At 47.6% G+C, this 16,786-nt stretch overlaps 2 non-coding genes across 2 annotated transcripts; both read right to left on the bottom strand.

Annotated features, from left to right (window-relative positions):
• Window positions 1-1,005: 1,005 nt before the first annotated feature.
• On the bottom strand, window positions 1,006-1,078 carry Trnat-agu (transfer RNA threonine (anticodon AGU)). Its single transcript has one exon. It is a non-coding gene; the product is annotated as a tRNA-Thr (tRNA).
• Window positions 1,079-15,657: 14,579 nt separating this feature from the next.
• On the bottom strand, window positions 15,658-15,730 carry Trnat-ggu (transfer RNA threonine (anticodon GGU)). The gene has a single exon. It is a non-coding gene; the product is annotated as a tRNA-Thr (tRNA).
• Between the last annotated feature and the right edge of the window lie 1,056 nt (window positions 15,731-16,786).

The raw sequence follows: 16,786 nt of genomic DNA, 5'->3' as shown, positions 1-16,786 counted from the left end.
GAAAGCAAAGGGGAGGTTGTGGTGGGTTATAAAAAGAGATGAAAAATTTTTTGAGTCCAAAAGAAAGTGGTGAACAAATGCCCGCTGGGTGGGAACCAAACCCACGACCTCCAGAATACCGGTCTGGTGCGATAACCACTACGCTACTGGCGGGGCTGTTTCCCCAGCACTTTCTCGGGTATTTATGTTAAGGTATTTTTGTTTCCTGCTTTTGGGGGTGGTAGCTAGCGACACTCGCACCACTCGTGGTGTAGGGGACCTTTTTAACCCCCGGGCCGTGACTCGAGTGTCTACGACATGTCGAGAGTGGTCGACCAGCGATGAACCCTCTTAAGCTCCCTTTGGCACCAAGACTGCCGGAACAGGGGCCCTCGCTAAGCATGTAGCGAATCAGCAAATGGGAAATGAGGGGCTCCATGAAATAAGACAGAAAATAAGGCTTGGCAGTCAAGAAAACCTCGGAAAGCAAAGGGGAGGTTGTGGTGGGCCATAGGAAGAGATGAAGAATTTTTTGAGTCGAAAAGAAAGTGGTGAACAAATGCCCGCTGGGTGGGATCCGAACCCACGACCTCTAGAATACCGGTCTGGTGCGATAACCACTACGCTACCAGCGGGGCTGTTTCCCCAGCACTTTCTCGGGTATTTATGTTAAAGTATTTTTGTTTCCTGCACTTGGGGGTGGTAACCAGCGCCATTCGGACCGCTCGGGGTGAAGGGGGACTTCTTTTAAACCCCCGGGCCGTGACTCGAGTGTCTACGACATGTCGAGAGTGATCGACCAGCGTTGAACCCTCTTAAGCTCCCTTTGGCACCAAGACTGCCAGAACAGGGTCCCTCGCTAAGCATGTAGCGAATCAGAAAATGGAAAATGAGTGGCTCCGTGAAATAAGACAGAAAATGAGGGTTGGCAGTCAAGAAAACCTCGGAAAGCAAAGCGGAGGTTTTGGTGGGTCATAGAAAGATATGAAGAATTTTTTGAGTCGTAAAGCAAGTGGTGAAAAAATGCCCGCCGGGTGGGATCCGAACCCACGACCTCCAGAATACTGGTCTGTTGCGATAACCACTACGCTACCGGCGAAGCTGTTTCCCCATCACGTTCTCGGGTATTCATGTTAGGGTATTTTTGTTTCCTGCACTTGAGGGTGGTAGCCTGCGCCACTCGGACCACTCGGGGTGAAGGGAACCTTTTTTTTAACTCCCGGGCCGTGACTCGAGTGTCTACGACATGTCGAGAGTGGTCGACCAGCTTTGAACCCTCTTAAGCTCCCTTTGGCACCAAGACTGCCAGAACAGGGTCCCTCGCTAAGCATGTAGCGAATCAGAAAATGGAAAATGAGTGGCTCCGTGAAATAAGACAGAAAATGAGGGTTGGCAGTCAAGAAAACCTCGGAAAGCAAAGCGGAGGTTTTGGTGGGTCATAGAAAGAGATGAAGAATTTTTTGAGTCGTAAAGCAAGTGGTGAACAAATGCCCGCCGAGTGGGATCCGAACCCACGACCTCCAGAATACCGGTCTGGTGCGATAACCACTACGCTACCTGCGGGGCTGTTTCCCCAGCACCTTTTCGGGTATTTATGTTAAAGTATTTTTGTTTCCTGCACTTGGGGGTGGTAACCAGCGCCATTCGGACCGCTGGGGGTGAAGGGGACCTTCTTTTTAACCCCCGGGCCGTGACTCGAGTGTCTACGACATGTCGAGAGTGGTCGACCAGCGTTGAAGCTAATTTTCAAATGTGCGCAGTGTCACTAACAAGCGCGATGCCTTGTCTTCCCTTTTTGATGACTGCGCTGCAGACATAGTAGTCGTAACGGAAACTTGGTTGTCTAATGAAACGGCAAACTCGGAACTGTTTTGTTGCGATAAAAATTACGTTGTATACCGAGCTGATCATTGTAATCAACCTGGGGGCGGTGTATTGATTGCTGTAGCTGATTGTCTCACTTCCAGTATGGTGATAACAAATTCAGTCTTAGAAATGATCTGTGTTTCGGTACACTTAAATAATCAAATTGCCCTGTTTTGCGCCTGTTATCGTCCGCCGAATGCTACATCTGACTTTTGTGACAAAATACTTGATGTCCTTAACAACCTGGTCTTGAAATTTCCCCATGCGCCGTTGTTCTTGCTCGGGGACTTTAACTTCCCCAAAATAAACTGGTCAGTGCCCTGCTCTGCTTACAGTAATCTATCAGGAGATTGTACTACATTTTTTAACATGTGTCTCGACTTTAATTTGACTCAGCTAGTTGACAAACCAACCAGAGTGGGTCTGACGTCCGCTAACATACTAGATCTGGTCCTGAAAAATGTTCCAGATCTTGTGCGGCACCTAATTTTCCATCCTGGTTTACGCGATCATTGTTTCAGTCATTTTACCTTAGAAGCTGAGGTTTCGCGCCGGCTAACACACAGCAAAACAATCAGAAATTACGCCAAAGGAGACTACGCTTCAATTAATACAGAACTCGAATGTTTTATCGATACCTACATGGTAGGCTTTTTTGATCGCACGGTTGAACACAATTGGCACTTGTTTAAAGAAAAAGTTACGTATTTGAATAACAAATATATTCCTTTAGTTGTTATCTCTGGCAAGCAACGCTCACCTTGGTTTACATATGATCTAAAACGACTGCAAAACCGAAAGAAATGCTCATTTCGTGTAGCCAAACGCACAAATGAGACATCCCGCTAGTTTGCTTACAAAAATATTTCCGACGCTTATCGTGCAGCCATACAAAAAGCAAAGGACGTTTTTTTTACAAACACTCTCCCCTCGCTTCTCCAAAGTAACCCAAAAACATTTTGGAAGACAATTAGACCTAATAAAAAGAACTTATATCGCTTAGATATGCTGACAACCAGGTCATGCGCAGTGACGAATGTTGTCGCGTTCTAAATCAAGTATTCGCCAAGTCGTTTTCGAATTGTCCTCCTGATGTTGTGCCGCAATTATGTGATTACAACTTTTTTCCTATGGATCCTATTGTAGTAGACCCTGTTGGAATTATGAAGCTGATTCGTGACCTAAAACCTTCTTCCAGTTGTGGCGTAGACGAAATAATGCCAAGTTCTTAAAAAACACCGAAGTTTATTCGTCAATAATCTTGTCACACATCTTTTTTCAACCCCTTCAGTGCTATGCTGTGCCAATTGATTGGAAGGTGAGGAAGGTCGTCCCTGTTTTCAACTCCGGTATTCAAAGCTCTCCATTAAATTACCGGCCAATATCGTTAACGTCTATTTCCTGTAAACTTTTAGAGCATGTCATTTATTCTAACCTTGTATCATTCCTGGAATCCAACTCCTTTTTCAGCCCATTTCAACATGGCTTTCGAAAAAATTACTCATGCGAAACTCAGCTTCTAACATTCACACACGACGTTGCATCAGCTCTGAATCGCAGTTCATCTGTAGATTGCATTTTTGTAGATTTTCAAAAAGCGTTTGACAAAGTGTCTCATCAATTATTACTTAAGCTCAGTACCCTAAACATTGACGCTAATGTGTTTAAGTGGATAGAATGCTTTCTGACCAATCGCACCCAATTCGTGACTGCTAACGAATGCAATTCTCCCCCTACTGATGTTAAATCCGATGTACCGCAGGGTTCGGTGTTAGGTCCTCTGCTCTTTTTAATATTTATTAACGACCCTCCTAATGATATAAATTCCTCCATAAAATTATTCGCAGAACACTGCGTAATTTATTGCGAAATTCGTGACCGAATGGACAACTTTAATTTACAAGCCGACCTCGACACTGTCTCCAAATGGTGCAGCAAATGGCACAAGACACTTAACACAAACAAATACAAAAGCATGACCGTTCTGCGCAAACGTTATTCCCAGCAGCCCTTTAATTACAAAAATTCCGGAGCCACTCTCGAATACGTTACATCCTACAAGTATCTTGGTGTTCATATCAGCAATGACTTAACATGGCACACACACATTAATTATGTCTGCAGCAGCACAAACCGTTCCTTAGGATATATTCGCCGTAATTTCTCTCATGCTTCATCTTCCCTTAGGTTAACACTTTATCGGACACTAATCCGCCCTAAACTAGAGTATGCCTCGGCTATCTGTGACCCTGCTCAACAAAACCTAATTTCTCTTCTGGAATCTGTACAAAACCGCTCAGCTCGATTTATACTTTCCGACTACTCCCGTACCTCCAGTGTTTCACTAATGAAAAATAACCTGGTTCTACCAAGTTTACACAAACGCAGAAAAATTTCTCGACTTTCTCTGTTTCACAAAATCTATTTCCAACCCATCTATGAGACGCGACCTTTTCTCACGGCCCACGTACATATCATCCCGCATCGACCATCCGTTCAAGGTTGCCGTTCCATCTGGCCGCACCAACGCATACTCCGATTCATTTCTCCCCAAAACGTCATAGGAATGGAACCACCTTCCCCACCACATTGTGTCCATTGAAGATCCGGCATCATTCAAGAACGCACTTTCTGTACGTGTAATGCAGTAACATGGTTCCCGGAAATATGCTTGCGTTTACATACTGCCTGTACTTCTACACTGTTGCCTTTTTTCATGCACTGTACCCACCCCCTCTGTAACGCCGTAACGGCCGTGAGGGTACTCTAATAAATAAATAAATAAATAAATAAATAAACCCTCCTAAGCTCTCTTTGGCACCAAGACTGCCAGAGCAGAGGCCCTCGCTAAGCATGTAGCGAATCAGAAAATGGAAAAAGAGTGGCTCCGAGGAATAAGACAGAAAATAAGGGTTGGCAGTCAAGAAAATCTCGGAAAGCAAAGGGGAGGTTGTCGTGGGTCATAGAAAGAGATGAAAAATTTTTTGAGTCGAAAAGAAAGTGGTGAACAAATGCCCACCGGGTGGGATCCGAAGCCACGACCTCCAGAGTACCGGTCTGGTGCGATAACCACTACGCTACCAGCGGGGCTGTTTCCCCATCACTTTCTCAGGTATTTATGTTAAGGTATTTTTGTTTCCTGCACTTGGGGGTGGTAGCCTGCGCCACTCGGACCACTCGGGGTGAAGGGGACCTTCTTTTTAATCCCCGGGCCGTGACTCGAGTGTCTACGACATGTCGAGGGTGGTCGACCAGCGTTGAACCCTCCTAAGCTCCCTTTGGCACCAAGACTGCCAGAACAGAGGCCCTCGGTAAGCATGTAGCGAATCAGAAAATGGGAAATGAGGGGCTCCATGAAATAAGACAGAAAATAAGGTTTGGCAGTCAAGAAAACCTCGGAAAGCAAAGGGGAGGTTGTGGTGGGCCATAGAAAGAGATGAAGATTTTTTTGAGTCGAAAAGAAAGTGGTGAACAAATGGCCGCTGGGTGGGATCCGAACCCACGACCTCTAGAATACCGGTCTGGTGCGATAACCACTACGCTACCAGCGGGGCTGTTTCCCCAGCACTTTCTCGGGTATTTATGCTAAAGTATTTTTGTTTCCTGCACTTGGGGGTGGTAACCAGCGCCGTTCGGACCGCTCGGGGTGAAGGGGACCTTCTTTTTAACCCCCGGGCCGTGACTCGAGTGTCTACGACATGTCGAGGGCGGTCGACCAGCGTTGAACCCTCTTAAGCTCCTTTTGGCACCAAGACTGCCAGAACAGGGGCCCTCGCTAAGCATGTAGCGAATCAGAAAATGGAAAATGAGGGGCTCCATCAAATAAGACAGAAAATAAGGCTTGGCAGTCAAGAAAACCTCGGAAAGCAAAGGGGAGTTTGTACTGGGTCATAGAAAGAGATGAAGAATTTTTTGAGTCGAAAAGAAAGGGGTGAACAAATACCCGCCGGGTGGGATCCGAACCCACGACCTCCAGAATACCGGTCTGGTGCGATAACCACTAAGCTACTGGCGGGGCTGTTTCCCCAGCTCTTTCTCGGGTATTTATGTTAAGGTATTTTTGTTTCCTGCACTTGTGGGTGGTAGCCAGCGCCACTCGGACCACTCGGGGTGAAGGGGGCATTCTTTTTAACCCCCGGGCCGTGACTCGAGTGTCTACGACATGTCGAGAGTGATCGACCAGCGTTGAACCCTCTTAAGCTCCCTTTGGCACCAAGACTGCCAGAACAGGGTCCCTCGCTAAGCCTGTAGTGAATCAGAAAATGGGAAATGAGTGGCTCCGAGGAATAAGACTGAAAATAAGGGTTGGCAGTCAAGAAAACCTCGGAAAGCAAAGGGGAGGTTGTGGTGGGTCATAGAAAGAGATGAAAATTTTTTGAGTCGAAAAGAAAGTGGTGAACAAATGCCCGCTGGTTGGGATCCGAACCCACGACCTCCAGAATACCGGTCTGGTGCGATAACCACTACGCTACTGGCGGGGCTGTTTCCCCAGCACTTTCTCGGGTATTTATGTTAAGGTATTTTTGTTTCCTGCACTTGGGGGTGGTAGCCAGCGCCACTCGCACCACTCGGGCTGAAAGGGACCTTCTTTTTAACCCCCGGGCCATTACTCGAGTGTCTACGACATGTCGAGAGTGGTCGACCAGCGTTGAACCCTCTTAAGCTCCTTTTGGCACCAAGACTGCCAGAACAGGGGCCCTCGCTAAGCATGTAGCGAATCAGAAAATGGGAAATGAGGGGCTCCATCAAATAAGACAGAAAATAAGGCTTGGCAGTCAAGAAAACCTCGGAAAGCAAAGGGGAGTTTGTCATAGAATGAGATGAAGAATTTTTTGAGTCGAAAAGAAAGTGGTGAACAAATACCCGCCGGGTGGGATCCGAACCCACGACCTCCAGAATACCAGTCTGGTGCGATAACCACTAAGCTACTGGCGGGGCTGTTTCCCCAGCAGTTTCTCGGGTATTTATGTTAAGGTATTTTTGTTTCCTGCACTTGTGGGTGGTAGCCAGCGCCACTCGGACCACTCGGGGTGAAGGGGGCCTTCTTTTTAACCCCCGGGCCGTGACTCGAGTGTCTACGACATGTCGAGGGCGGTCGACCAGCGTTGAACCCTCTTAAGCTCCCTTTGGCACCAAGACTGCCAGAACAGAGGCCCTCGGTAAGCATGTAGCGAATCAGAGAATGGGAAATGAGGGGCTCCATGAAATAAGACAGAAAATAAGGTTTGGCAGTCAAGAAAACCTCGGAAAGCAAAGGGGAGGTTGTGGTGGGCCTTAGAAAGAGATGAAGAATTTTTTGAGTCGAAAAGAAAGTGGTGAACAAATGCCCGCTGGGTGGAATCCGAACCCACGACCTCTAGAATACCGGTCTGGTGCGATAACCACTACGCTACCAGCGGGGCTGTTTCCCCAGCACTTTCTCGGGTATTTTTGTTAAAGTATTTTTGTTTCCTGCACTTGGGGGTGGTAACCAGCGCCATTCGGACCGCTCGGGGTGAAGGGGGACTTGTTTTAAACCTCCGGGCCGTGATTCGAGTGTCTACGACATGTCGAGAGTGGTCGACCAGCGTTGAACCCTCTTAAGCTCCCTTTACCACCATGACTACCAGAACAGAGGCCCTCGCTAAGCATGTAGCGAATCAGAAATTGGGAAATGAGGGGCTCCGTGAAATAAGACAGAAAATAAGGGTTTGACAGTCAAAAAAACTTTGGAAAGCAAAGGGGAGGCTGTGGTGGGTCATAGAAAGAGATGAAGAATTTTTTGAGTCGAAAAGCAGGTGGTGAAAAAATGCCCGCCGGGTGGGATCCAAAAACGCGACCTCCAGAATACCGGTCCGGTGCGATAACCACTATGCTACCGGCGGGGCTGTTTCCCCATCACTTTCTCGTGTACTTATGTTAAGGTATTTTTGTTTCCTGCACTTGGGGGTGGTAGGCTGCGCCACTCGGACCACTCGGGGTGAAGGGGACCTTCTTTTTAACCCCAGGGCCGTGACTCGAGTGTCTACAACATGTCGAGAGTGGTCGACCAGCGTTGAAGCTAATTTTCAAATGTGCGCAGTGTCACTAACAAGCGCGATGCCTTGTCTTCCCTTTTTGATGACTGCGCTGCAGACATAGTAGTCGTAACGGAAACTTGGTTGTCTAATGAAACGGCAAACTCGGAACTGTTTTGTTGCGATAAAAATTACGTTGTATACCGAGCTGATCGTTGTAATCAACCTGGGGGCGGTGTATTGATTGCTGTAGCTGATTGTCTCACTTCCAGTATGGTGATAACAAAGTCAGTCTTAGAAATTATCTGTGTTTCGGTACACTTAAATAATCAAATTGCCCTGTTTTGCGCCTGTTATCGTCCGCCGAATGCTACATCTGACTTTTGTGACAAAATACTTGATGTCCTTAACAACCTGGTCTTGAAATTTCCCCATGCGCCGTTGTTCTTGCTCGGGGACTTTAACTTCCCCAAAATAAACTGGTCAGTGCCCTGCTCTGCTTACAGTAATCTATCAGGAGATAGTACTACATTTTTTAACATGTGTCTCGACTTTAATTTGACTCAGCTAGTTGACAAACCAACCAGAGTGGGTCTGACGTCCGCTAACATACTAGATCTGGTCCTGAAAAATGTTCCAGATCTTGTGCGGCACCTAATTTTCCATCCTGGTTTACGCGATCATTGTTTCATTCATTTTACCTTAGAAGCTGAGGTTTCGCGCCGGCTAACACACAGCAAAACAATCAGAAATTACGCCAAAGGAGACTACGCTTCAATTAATACAGAACTCGAATGTTTTATCGATACCTACATGGTAGGCTTTTTTGATCGCACGGTTGAACACAATTGGCACTTGTTTAAAGAAAAAGTTACGTATTTGAATAACAAATATATTCCTTTAGTTGTTATCTCTGGCAAGCAACGCTCACCTTGGTTTACATATGATCTAAAACGACTGCAAAACCGAAAGAAATGCTCATTTCGTGTAGCCAAACGCACAAATGAGACATCCCGCTAGTTTGCTTACAAAAATATTTCCGACGCTTATCGTGCAGCCATACAAAAAGCAAAGGACGTCTTTTTTACAAACACTCTCCCCTCGCTTCTCCAAAGTAACCCAAAAACATTTTGGAAGACAATTAGACCTAATAAAAAGAACTTATATCGCTTAGATATGCTGACAACCAGGTCATGCGCAGTGACGAATGTTGTCGCGTTCTAAATCAAGTGTTCGCCAAGTCGTTTTCGAATTGTCCTCCTGATGTTGTGCCGCAATTATGTGATTACAACTTTTTTCCTATGGATCCTATTTTAGTAGACCCTGTTGGAATTATGAAGCTGATTCGTGACCTAAAACCTTCTTCCAGTTGTGGCGTAGACGAAATAATGCCAAGTTCTTAAAAAACACCGAAGTTTATTCGTCAATAATCTTGTCACACATCTTTTTTCAACCCCTTCAGTGCTATGCTGTGCCAATTGATTGGAAGGTGAGGAAGGTCGTCCCTGTTTTCAACTCCGGTATCCAAAGCTCTCCATTAAATTACCGGCCAATATCGTTAACGTCTATTTCCTGTAAACTTTTAGAGCATGTCATTTATTCTAACCTTGTATCATTCCTGGAATCCAACTCCTTTTTCAGCCCATTTCAACATGGCTTTCGAAAAAATTACTCATGCGAAACTCAGCTTCTAACATTCACACACGACGTTGCATCAGCTCTGAATCGCGGTTCATCTGTAGATTGCATTTTTGTAGATTTTCAAAAAGCGTTTGACAAAGTGTCTCATCAATTATTACTTAAGCTCAGTACCCTAAACATTGACGCTAATGTGTTTAAGTGGATAGAATGCTTTCTGACCAATCGCACCCAATTCGTGACTGCTAACGAATGCAATTCTCCCCCTACTGATGTTAAATCCGATGTACCGCAGGGTTCGGTGTTAGGTCCTCTGCTCTTTTTAATATTTATTAACGACCTTCCTAATGATATAAATTCCTCCATAAAATTATTCGCTGAACACTGCGTAATTTATTGCGAAATTCGTGACCGAACGGACAACTTTAATTTACAAGCCGACCTCGATACTGTCTCCAAATGGTGCAGCAAATGGCACAAGACACTTAACACAAACAAATACAAAAGCATGACCGTTCTGCGCAAACGTTATTCCCAGCAGCCCTTTAATTACAAAAATTCCGGAGCCACTCTCGAATACGTTACATCCTACAAGTATCTTGGTGTTCATATCAGCAATGACTTAACATGGCACACACACATTAATTATGTCTGCAGCAGCACAAACCGTACCTTAGGATATATTCGCCGTAATTTCTCTCATGATTCATCTTCCCTTAGGTTAACACTTTATCGGACACTAATCCGCCCTAAACTAGAGTATGCCTCGGCTATCTGTGACCCTGCTCAACAAAACCTAATTTCTCTTCTGGAATCTGTACAAAACCGCTCAGCTCGATTTATACTTTCCGACTACTCCCGTACCTCCAGTGTTTCACTAATGAAAAATAACCTGGTTCTACCAAGTTTACACAAACGCAGAAAAATTTCTCGACTTTCTCTGTTTCACAAAACCTATTTCCAACCCATCTATGAGACGCGACCTTTTCTCACGGCCCACGTACATATCATCCCGCATCGACCATCCGTTCAAGGTTGCCGTTCCATCTGGCCGCACCAACGCATACTCCGATTCATTTCTCCCCAAAACGTCATAGGAATGGAACCACCTTCCCCACCACATTGTGTCCATTGAAGATCCGGCATCATTCAAGAACGCACTTTCTGTACGTGTAATGCAGTAACCTGGTTCCCGGAAATATGCTTGCGTTTACATACTGCCTGTACTTCTACACTGTTGCCTTTTTTCATGCACTGTACCCACCCCCTCTGTAACGCCGTAACGGCCGTGAGGGTACTCTAATAAATAAATAAACAAATAAATAAACCCTCCTAAGCTCTCTTTGGCACCAAGACTGCCAGAACAGAGGCCCTCGCTAAGCATGTAGCGAATCAGAAAATGGGAAATGAGTGGCTCCGAGGAATAAGACAGAAAATAAGGGTTGGCAGTCAAGAAAATCTCGGAAAGCAAAGGGGAGGTTGTCGTGGGTCATAGAAAGAGATGAAAAATTTTTTGAGTCGAAAAGAAAGTGGTGAACAAATGCCCACCGGGTGGGATCCGAAGCCACGACCTCCAGAGTACCGGTCTGGTGCGATAACCACTACGCTACCAGCGGGGCTGTTTCCCCATCACTTTCTCGGGTATTTATGTTAAGGTATTTTTGTTTCCTGCACTTGGGGGTGGTAGCCTGCGCCACTCGGACCACTCGGGGTGAAGGGGACCTTCTTTTTAATCCCCGGGCCGTGACTCGAGTGTCTACGACATGTCGAGGGCGGTCGACCAGCGTTGAACCCTCTTAAGCTCCCTTTGGCACCAAGACTGCCAGAACAGAGGCCCTCGGTAAGCATGTAGCGAATCAGAAAATGGGAAATGAGGGGCTCCATGAAATAAGACAGAAAATAAGGTTTGGCAGTCAAGAAAACCTCGGAAAGCAAAGGGGAAGTTGTGGTGGGCCATAGAAAGAGATGAAGAATTTTTTGAGTCGAAAAGAAAGTGGTGAACAAATGGCCGCTGGGTGGGATCCGAACCCACGACCTCTAGAATACCGGTCTGGTGCGATAACCACTACGCTACCAGCGGGGCTGTTTCCCCAGCACTTTCTCGGGTATTTATGCTAAAGTATTTTTGTTTCCTGCACTTGGGGGTGGTAACCAGCGCCGTTCCGACCGCTCGGGGTGAAGGGGACCTTCTTTTTAACCCCCGGGCCGTGACTCGAGTGTCTACGACATGTCGAGGGCGGTCGACCAGCGTTGAACCCTCTTAAGCTCCCTTTGGCACCAAGACTGCCAGAACAGAGGCCCTCGGTAAGCATGTAGCGAATCAGAAAATGGGAAATGAGTGGCTCCGAGGAATAAGACGAAAATAAGCGTTGGCAGTCAAGAAAACCTCGGAAAGCAAAGGGGAGGTTGTGGTGGGTCATAGAAAGAGATGAAAATTTTTTGAGTCGAAAAGAAAGTGGTGAACAAATGCCCGCTGGGTGGGATCCGAACGCACGACCTCCAGAATACCGGTCTGGTGCGATAACCACTACGCTACTGGCGGGGCTGTTTCCCCAGCACTTTCTCGGGTATTTATATTAAGGTATTTTTGTTTCCTGCACTTGGGGGTGGTAGCCAGCGCCACTCGCACCACTCGGGCTGAAAGGGACCTTCTTTTTAACCCCCGGGCCATTACTCGAGTGTCTACGACATGTCGAGAGTGGTCGACCAGCGTTGAACCCTCTTAAGCTCCTTTTGGCACCAAGACTGCCAGAACAGGGGCCCTCGCTAAGCATGTAGCGAATCAGAAAATGGGAAATGAGGGGCTCTATCAAATAAGACAGAAAATAAGGCTTGGCAGTCAAGAAAACCTCGGAAAGCAAAGGGGAGTTTGTACTGGGTCATAGAATGAGATGAAGAATTTTTTGAGTCGAAAAGAAAGTGGTGAACAAATACCCGCCGGGTGGGATCCGAACCCACGACCTCCAGAATACTGGTCTGGTGCGAAAACCACTAAGCTACTGGCGGGGCTGTTTCCCCAGCACTTTCTCGGGTATTTATGTTAAGGTATTTTTGTTTCCTGCACATGTGGGTGGTAGCCAGCGCCACTCGGACCACTCGGGGTGAAGGGAACTTCTTTTTAACCCCCGGGCCGTGACTCGAGTGTCTACGACATGTCGAGAGTGATCGACCAGCGTTGAACCCTCTTAAGCTCCCTTTGGCACCAAGACTGCCAGAACAGGGTCCCTCGCTAAGCATGTAGCGAATCAGAAAATGGGAAATGAGTGGCTCCGAGGAATAAGACAGAAAATAAGGGTTGGCAGTCAAGAAAATCTCGGAAAGCAAAGGGGAGGTTGTGGTGGGTCATAGAAAGAGATGAAAAATTTTTTGAGTCGAAAAGAAAGTGGTGAACAAATGCCCACCGGGTGGGATCCGAAGCCACGACCTCCAGAATACCGGTCTGGTGCGATAACCACTACGCTACCAGCGGGGCTGTTTCCCCATCACTTTCTCGGGTATTTATGTTAAGGTATTCTTGTTTCCTGCACTTGGGGCTGGTAGCCTGCGCCACTCGGACCACTCGGGGTGAAGGGGACCTTCTTTTTAACCCCCGGGCCGTGACTCGAGTGTCTACGACATGTCGAGGGCGGTCGACCAGCGTTGAACCCTCTTAAGCTCCCTTTGGCACCAAGACTGCCAGAACAGAGGCCCTCGGTAAGCATGTAGCGAATCAGAAAATGGGAAATGAGGGGCTCCATGAAATAAGACAGAAAATAAGGTTTGGCAGTCAAGAAAACCTCGGAAAGCAAAGGGGGGGTTGTGGTGGGCCTTAGAAAGAGATGAAGAATTTTTTGAGTCGAAAAGAAAGTGGTGAACAAATGCCCGCTGGGTCGGATCCGAACCCACGACCTCTAGAATACCGGTCTGGTGCGATAACCACTACGCTACCAGCGGGGCTGTTTCCCCAGCACTTTCTCGGGTATTTATGTTAAAGTATTTTTGTTTCCTGCACTTGGGGGTGGTAACCAGCGCCATTCGGATCGCTCGGGGTGAAGGGGGACTTGTTTTAAACCTCCGGGCCGTGACTCGAGTGTCTACGACATGTCGAGAGTGGTCGACCAGCGTTGAACCCTCTTAAGCTCCCTTTACCACCATGACTACCAGGACAGAGGCCCTCGCTAAGCATGTAGCGAATCAGAAATTGGGAAATGAGGGGCTCCGTGAAATAAGACAGAAAATAAGGGTTGGCAGTCAAAAAAACTTTGGAAAGCAAAGGGGAGGCTGTGGTGGGTCATAAAAAGAGATGAAGAATTTTTTTAGTCGAAAAGCAGGTGGTGAAAAAATGCCCGCCGGGTGGGATCCAAAAACGCGACCTCCAGAATACCGGTCCGGTGCGATAACCACTATGCTACCGGCGGGGCTGTTTCCCCATCACTTTCTCGTGTACTTATGTTAAGTATTTTTGTTTCCTGCACTTGGGGGTGGTAGCCTGCGCCACTCGGACCACTCGGGGTGAAGGGGACCTTCTTTTTAACCCCCGGGCCGTGACTCGAGTGTCTACGACATGTCGAGGGCGGTCGACCAGCGTTGAACCCTCTTAAGCTCCCTTTGGCACCAAGACTGCCAGAACAGAGGCCCTCGGTAAGCATGTAGCGAATCAGAAAATGGGAAATGAGGGGCTCCATGAAATAAGACAGAAAATAAGGTTTGGCAGTCAAGAAAACCTCGGAAAGCAAAGGGGAGGTTGTGGTGGGCCATAGAAAGAGATGAAGAATTTTTTGAGTCGAAAAGAAAGTGGTGAACAAATGCCCGCTGGGTGGGATCCGAACCCACGACCTCTAGAATACCGGTCTGGTGCGATAACCACTACGCTACCAGCGGGGCTCTTTCCCCAGCACTTTGTCGGCTATTTATGTTAAAGTATTTTTTTTTCCTGCACTTGGGGGTTATAACCAGCGCCGTTCGGACCGCTCGGGGTGAAGGGGGACTTCTTTTAAACCTCCGGGTCGTGACTCGAGTGTCTACGACATGTCGAGAGTGGTCGACCAGCGTTGAACCCTCTTAAGCTCCCTTTACCACCATGACTACCAGAACAGAGGCCCTCGCTAAGCATGTAGCGAATCAGAAATTCGGAAATGAGGGGCTCCGTGAAATAAGACAGAAAATAAGGGTTGGCAGTCAAAAAAACCTTGGAAAGCAAAGGGGAGGCTGTGGTGGGTCATAGAAAGAGATGAAGAATTTTTTGAGTCGAAAAGCAGGTGGTGAAAAAATGCCCGCCTGGTGGGATTCGAACACGCGACCTCCAGAAAACCGGTCCGGTGCGATAACCACTAAGCTACCGGCGGGGCTGTTTCCCCAACACTTTGTCGTGTACTTATGTTAAGGTATTTTTGTTTCCTGCACTTGGGGGTGGTAGCCTGCGCCACTCGGACCACTCGGGGTGAAGGGGACCTTCTTTTTAACCCCCGGGGCGTGACTCGAGTGTCTACGACATGCCTAGGGTGGTCGACCAGCGTTGAACTCTCTTAAGCTCCCTTTGGCACCAAGACTGCCAGAACAGAGGCCCTCGGTGAGCATGTAGCGAATCAGAAAATAGGAAATGAGGGGCTCCGTGAAATAAGACAGAAAATAAGGGTTGGCAGTCAAGAAAACCTCGGAAAGCAAAGGGGAGGTTGTGGTGGGTCATAGAAAGATATGAAAATTTTTTGAGTCGAAAAGAAAGTGGTGAACAAATGCCCGCTGGGTGGGATCCGAACCCACGACCTCCAGAATACCGGTCTGGTGCGATAACCACTACGCTACCAGCGGGGCTGTTTCCCCAGCACTTTCTCGGGTATTTATGTTAAGGTATTTTTGTTTCCTGCACTTGGGGGTGGTAGCCAGCGCCACTCGCACCACTCGGGCTGAAAGGGACCTTCTTTTTAACCCCCGGGCCATTACTCGAGTGTCTACGACATGTCGAGAGTGGTCGACCAGCGTTGAACCCTCTTAAGCTCCTTTTGGCACCAAGACTGCCAGAACAGGGGCCCTCGCTAAGCATGTAGCGAATCAGAAAATGGTAAATGAGGGGCTCCATCAAATAAGACAGAAAATAAGGCTTGGCAGTCAAGAAAACCTCGGAAAGCAAAGGGGAGTTTGTACTGGGTCGTAGAAAGAGATGAAGAATTTTTTGAGTCGAAAAGAAAGTGGTGAACAAATACCCGCCGGGTGGGATCCGAACCCACGACCTCCAGAATACCGGTCTGGTGCGATAACCACTACGCTACCGGCGGGGCTGTTTCCCCATCACGTTCTCGGGTATTTATGTTAGGGTATTTTTGTTTCCTGCACTTGGGGGCTGTAGCCTGCGCCACTCGGACCACTCGGGGTGAAGGGGACCTTCTTTTTAACCCCCGGGCCGTGATTCGAGTGTCTACGACATGTCGAGAGTGGTCGACCAGCTTTGAACCCTCTTAAGCTCCCCTTGGCACCAAGACTACCAGAACAGAGGCCCTCGCTAAGCATGTAGCGAATCAGAAAATGGGAAATGAGGGGCTCCGTGAAATAAGACAGAAAATAAGGGTTGGCAGTCAAGAAAACCTCGGAAAGCAAAGGGGAGTTTGTGGTGGGTCATAGAAAGAGATGAAGAATTTTTTGAGTCGAAAAGAAAGTGGTGAACAAATGCCCGCCGAGTGGGATCCGAACCCACGACCTCCAGAATACCGGTCTGGTGCGATAACCACTACGCTACTTGCGGGGCTGTTTCCCCAGCACTTTCTCGGGTATTTATGTTAAAGTATTTTTGTTTCCTGCACTTGGGGGTGGTAACCAGCGCCATTCGGACCGCTGGGGGTGAAGAGGACCTTCTTTTTAACCCCCGGGCCGTGACTCGAGTGTCTACGAGATGTCGAGAGTGGTCGACCAGCGTTGAACCCTCTTAAGCTCCCTTTGGCACCAAGACTACCAGAACAGATGCCCTCGCTAAGCATGTAGCGAATAAGAAAATGGGAAATGAGGGGCTCCGTGAAATAAGACGGAAAATAAGGGTTGGCAGTCAAGAAAACCTCGGAAAGCAAAGGGGAGGTTGTGGTGGGTCATAGAAAGAGATGAAAAATTTTTTTATTCGAAAAGAAAGTGGTGAACAAATGCCAGAAGGGTGGGATCCGAAGCCACGACCTCCAGAATACCGGTCTGGTGCGATAACCACTACGCTACCAGCGGGGCTGTTTCCCCAGCACTTTCTCGGGTATTTATGTTAAAGTATTTTTGTTTCCTGCACTTGGGGGTGGTAACCAGAGCCATTTGGACCGCTCGGGGTGAAGGGGACCTTCTTTTTAAACCCCGGGCCG

The sequence above is a fragment of the Haemaphysalis longicornis genome, unplaced genomic scaffold, assembly GCF_048455015.1.
Source record: "Haemaphysalis longicornis isolate Haplotype H1 unplaced genomic scaffold, Haemaphysalis longicornis Haplotype H1 scaffold_8, whole genome shotgun sequence".
In the NCBI taxonomy this organism is placed as follows: Eukaryota; Metazoa; Arthropoda; class Arachnida; order Ixodida; family Ixodidae; genus Haemaphysalis; species Haemaphysalis longicornis.
The sequence above is the reverse complement of the archived record's forward strand: the minus strand, read 5'-3'. Positions and strand labels throughout refer to the sequence as shown.